Raw genomic sequence first — 6000 nt, 5'->3', positions numbered from 1 at the left:
CTAAGAGGAAAGCATTGAATTTTACGGTCTCAGTCCTCATTGTGAACTACAAATATATTATACTGTATTTTTATTGGACAGAATAGCATTGATGGTGATCTACCTCAATTGAAACTCACAGATTAAGCACCAGATTAATGAGGATGGGCCAAAAAAATGGCATTTGATGTTTTTCCCTACCTCTAACACTCCCAGCCTTTAAAAAAAATGATAATGTGTAAAATGGGTTCGAAATCTCTGCGTAGGAGACAAGGAAAGAGAGAGCAAGAGCTGATCATTACCAAACATTCTGTACTTTGTTCTACTGCAGTGGTTAGTTTGCCTTATCACTAATCAAAGGAATCACTCCAGGAGCATCTCCAGGCATTGAAAAAGCTCACAACTATGACATTCGTCTTTCAGAAGTTGGAATTTCTTCTCCAGACTAATATTTCTATTTTCTGATACTCACAAAAAACAGTTAAGGAAGAATTCTGTAGCAATATATTCAAAACTTGTCACCTTAGAACCATAATGTGCCTTTTTTCTAAAGGAGACCTCCAAAAACAGTATCTCATTTAGTATTACAGTTTACTTGCCAAAGAGGCTGCAGAGAGCACCAGCTCTCTGCAATTTTACAATTGGAGGCCTGAGTGTCATCCCAGCCTCTCTTCAGACAGAGAGAATGAGAGGAAGCAGTGACAGCCACATATTCTACTCATTTCTTGAATGTGCATTTGTGGACTCATATGTCAATGACAGACTCCTTAAGCAGGTGCAGAATAAACAAGCAGAATACATAGGGAATGCTGGTCCTTGTGATTAGAATTTAATCTGTCTCAGGAAGTAACTGCAAAGGGACAAAATGTATACAAGTAAACATAGTTTAATTGATTCAGGACTCACCTGACCCCTCTTGTCCTCTTGGAGTTGCAAATACCTGCCCAGATTGGCAGAGTCAGCTAGAACAGACAGTGGAGAGAGAGACCCCAAGACCTTAGTCTTTATAGGCAATCCCCTCTCTCTTCAAACATCTTCTTCATTCTGATTGGCTTCTGGTTCTTTCCCTGCTCCTTGCCTTTGAATTGTTCTCCACTCAGCAGCATGCAGGGTTAATATCTGCAACTTCCCCCAAAGCATCTACGCATGTCCTGGGCACGTATGTGTATTTCCAGTGACCCAAAGTGACAGTCAGTGGGAGGTATCTTCTTGTAACTCCTTTTCCTGGAGACTTGTCTCTCCCTTGCATGGCTTGTCTTGGCTCTTCTAAAAGGCTAAAGGAGGTTATCCACTCTCTTCACCCACAGGTTGCAAACCAAAACGTGGCTCGGTTTTAGAAGGATGGCCTGCATGACTTGCATATCACTGCCAGAAAGAAAACTCAGGTTCTATATTTGAACCCCTACCTTGTCCAAATCAAGCACCTCCAAAAATTATGAGCTCATTATTGCCTTTCTATTTGCTATCTTCCTACCCAGGTTAACAATATTTCTGTTCTTAATCTGATTTTCAGCCCTTTTTCCCTTCATTCTAGAGTTCTCTTTATAAAGTTTCTTCTGACACAGGTGAAGCTATGGGTTCTTTTCTGAAAAAAAAAAAGAAAGAAAGAAAGAAAGAAAGAAAGAAAGAAAGAAAGAAAGAAAGAAAGAGAAAAGTTCTTTTATTCCTAGCTTCCCATACCACCTTACAGAATGAACATATGTGATTTTCAAGAAATAATAACTGGAATGATTTTGTCATTTTTATCTTCATTTCTTGATTACACAAATGAAAGTTCAGGTCAAATTCTGCCATAAGACAAGGGAGTTTCCAAGTTACTTTCTTGGAGTGAAACATGATTATACCCATTATTGAATGAAGGCAAAAGAGAAGCTTAAGAATCATTCAGCTCAGGACCCCTGGGTGGCTCAGTTGGTTAAGTTTCTAAACTCTTGATTTCAGCTCAAGTTGTGATTTCAGTGTCATGAGATGGAACAACATGTTGGGTTCTGCACTGAGCATGGAGCCTGCTTAAGATTCTCTCTCTCGGGGCGCCTGGGTGGCTCAGTGGGTTAAAGCCTCTGCCTTCGGCTCAGGTCATGATCCCAGGGTCCTGGGATCGAGCCCCGAATCGGGCTCTCTGCTCCGCAGGGAGCCTGCTTCCTCCTCTCTCTCTGCCTGCTTCTCTGCCTAGTTGTGATTTCTCTCTGTCAGATAAATAAAATATTAAAAAAAAAAAAAGATTCTCTCTCTCTCTCTCGCTGCTCCCTGACACCTCTCTCTTTAAAAAAAAAAAAATTCAGATATGAAGAGACTTTGGTTTTATAATGATATTTGTTGAATTGGCAAATATCCAATATACTGTTTTTGAATTTTACCATGACTAGTTTTGATAACCAGAATGTAATAACATGATTACTTACAAGTAACCTGAATTTTACAGCCCTGGTCTATACAGAGACTGGAAAAATATCTTCTTGAAATCATGTTCAATTGAATTTAACTGATTTCTGCCAAAGAGACAAATGTCATCTTTCCCTACATTCTTTTATTCCAGTGAAATTCAATTAGTAATGAGATTCAGCATTTTCAACAACATGTTTAATCTAAGTTTAATCTTTTGAAGTCTTGAAACAGATAATGCACCCCCTTCTTCCCAATATTCTCTTGGATGGAGATGTACTGAATGTCCTCTCAGAATTCTCGAATGTTGAGTTATTTTTGATTCAGAACATTTCCACTGGTTGCCCTTGGGTAGACATGCCATATTATCACATTACCTTTGGAATCTCTTCAAACTGTGACCCACATTCTTAGTAAGGCAACGAGATATGAACACCTTCCTTCCCACCTTTTTTTTTTTTTTTTTTTTTTAATGACATCTCCCTTGAGTAACTGGTCACCTTGCAGGGTCTCAATTCATTAAGCTGAGTACACTTGATACATATTCCTATGAACTATAGGGACTTTTTTTTTCTGTAACTTGGAAGCACCAAGAACTTTAATATTGCCCCACATATTTGAATTTTAATGTTTAGAATATTGTCCTAGAGAATTTCATTCCTCAGTATTTCTCATACTTTCTTTACACCCTGCACACCAATTACACATGTGTGTGTACACTCATATATTCACAGTTAAAAACTTAAGTTTTAGGTTAAGTCCCACCTATGTAACTCACAATTCAGACCTTTAGATAAAAGAAAATTGTCATTACTCTTTTAAAATTCATTATTGCTTCCTGTGGATACTGATTGGGGTACGCTATCTTTTACAATAATCTTTTTTTCAAATATTTTATTCATTTATTTGACAGACAGAGATCACAAGTAGGCAGAGAGGCAGGCAGAGAGAGAGGAGGAAGCAGGCTCCCTGCTGAGCAGAGAGCCCAATGCCCGGCTCGATCCCAAGACGCTGGGATCATGACCTGAGCTGAAGGCAGAGGCTTTAACCCACTGAGCCACCCAGGCACCCCTTTCACATTAATCTTTATCACATGGTCTGTTTGAAAAAAATCTTGTGAGGTCATTGTCTCCTTGTCTTCACCTTTCCACTCCAGGTGCCCAATCCAGTCTTCAGAAGTGTGTTTAGCTAACACAGACTTCTGTCTACTCCCCAAATGTCTTGATTTTAATCAAGAATGCATTTTAATGAATTTCTAAATTGCATGTTTTCAGATACCCTTAAGGAGGGATAGGGGAACTGGGGGTAGAAACATTGCCAGTGCTTTGAAAGGATGATACCAAAAAGAAAAGTGGCAAAATGCATAGCTTGCAATTTTCATGAACAAAGTTGCACCAGTTGATCATTGTATTTCCTTACACTATTTCTAATATCTACCCTGCAGAGTGAGTATTATGCTTATTAACCCCATGTTTACAAATAAGGAAGCTGAAGATCCCAGTTGTTTTGTGATTTGCCCAGGGTTAGAGAGCAGTGAAGTGGCCTAACCAGGATTTAAACCAGTTCTATGGGTGCCTGTGCCCACCTACCTAGACTTTGGGGAAGGGTAACTAAGAGCTCAAAATCTCCAACTGTCAGCTCCAAGTAATCTGGAATTTGTTCAGACCAAAAGGTACATACGGAGCATCTAAAAATGCCCTTCCTTCCATCTCTTTAAATCCAAGGAAGGTATAAGAGTAAAACATAAAACATGGACTTAGAACTCAGAAAACACCAGGTCAAATTCTGTTTCTGACAGTTATTATACTGGTTCTTACCCTGGGTAAAGTTAGTTGTTTGGAGCCAGGTTCTTCTATATAACGATGACTATAACAATACCAACTCCGCTGGTCTACTGGGAGGATGCAATGAAAATAACTTATATGAAAATTTCAATGTGAGTGCCCCACTACTAGTAGGATCTCAATATTTCTTTTAAGATTTTATTTATTTATTTATTTGACAGAAAGATAGAGAGGACAAGTAGTCAGAGAGGCAGGCAGAGGGAGATGCAGGCTCTCCGCGGAGCCGGAAGCCCGATGCGGAGCTTGATCCCAGGACCCTGGGATCATGACCTCAGCCAACGGCAGATGCTTAACCCACTGAGTCACCCAGGCACCCCTTATTTATAACCTTTAAATAGTTGCAAAGGAAGATGTTTCTCAAGCCTATGGCAACTTATTCTTAAATGATCAATGGACAGCAGCTATATCATCGTGGCTAAGAGTATAAATTTTAACTCCTGCCGGTTTAAATCCTGGCTCTACTCTTAAAAAGTTGTCTGTCTTATATATTTGCTCAGTACTTCTGGGCCTCAGTTTCCTTATCTATAAAATAGGAATAATAATAATAATAGCACTTACCTGGTGAGATTTCATAAGATTTAAATTCATTAATATAAGTGATGAGTACAGTGACTGGCACTTAGTAAGCGCTTTATACATGCTTGCTATTGGGGTGCCTGGTAGCTCAGTGGATTGGGCGTTTGCCTTCAGCTCAGGTCATGATTCTGGGGTCCTGGGATCGAGTCCTGAATTGGGCTCCTTGCTCAGTGGGGAGCCTGCTTCTCCCTCCCACTCCGCTCCTCCTATCCCACTCGCTCATACTCTGTCTCCCTCTCTCTCAAATAAATAAAATCTTAAAAAAAAATAAATGCTAGCTATTATTATTAACCAAGCAAATAATATAGCTAGAATAGTAATTCTCAGCCAGGGGTGATTTGGCCCCCCAGGGGACATTTAGCAATGTCTGGAGACATTTTTGATTGATACAACTCAGTGAGGGGATGACAATTAGAGTGTTAAAAATCATGGATGCTATTAAACATTCTAAAATGTGTAAGATAGCACCTACAACAAAGAAATATCTAGTCCAAATGTCAGTAATGCCAAAGTTTAGAAATACTGAGCTGAGAAAAACCATTGCTGGTCAACAGAGATCCTGAGATACTTTCCCAGGGGGTATAAGAATTCACTAACCAAATATTGCTGGAAAATCAAATAGGTGTATAGAAACTGTACCTTATTCAATGTCAAGTAAACTAATATTGGAAAAAGTCAAATGGTTATTGGATATATGGGACTATATTCAGTATGTCTTAGATTTATTTTAAAATGTTCTTTTAAAAGAGTAATATTTACTTCTTGTAAGATCATTATTCTAAAATCCATTGAATAAGAATTTGGAGAGTGGATAAGCAAGGATGTGCAAAGGCTTAAGAGCCTGCAGGTCCCACAAGATAATACTTGCCAATTTATTCGGATTTCTTCCCCTAGACCAGAGAAGATGGTCTGCGTATCATGGACACTGGGTAGGAAAGAAAGTGGGCATGAATTTTCATGCTCCTTTATATCTTCGCCCTCCTCAACCTTACTTACTTTGTGGGCACTGGGATTATTTAAAGAAAGCTAGATATGAAATGACTAAAGTATCTCTTTTCTCAGTGTCTCAGGGTCTCAGGTGAATTTAGCAGGATCTTGAACTAGGAGGACACCTTATCAATCCTGTGACTTTCTCTAGATGTCCGCTAGCTTGGGTTGAAGAGGATGTGTTGGCAACTCTAATCAGAACTAAGTAAGCCCAGGGGATGGCCTTTCCTTA

The sequence above is a fragment of the Meles meles genome, chromosome 6, assembly GCF_922984935.1.
Source record: "Meles meles chromosome 6, mMelMel3.1 paternal haplotype, whole genome shotgun sequence".
In the NCBI taxonomy this organism is placed as follows: domain Eukaryota; kingdom Metazoa; phylum Chordata; class Mammalia; order Carnivora; family Mustelidae; genus Meles; species Meles meles.
The sequence above is the reverse complement of the archived record's forward strand: the minus strand, read 5'-3'. Positions refer to the sequence as shown.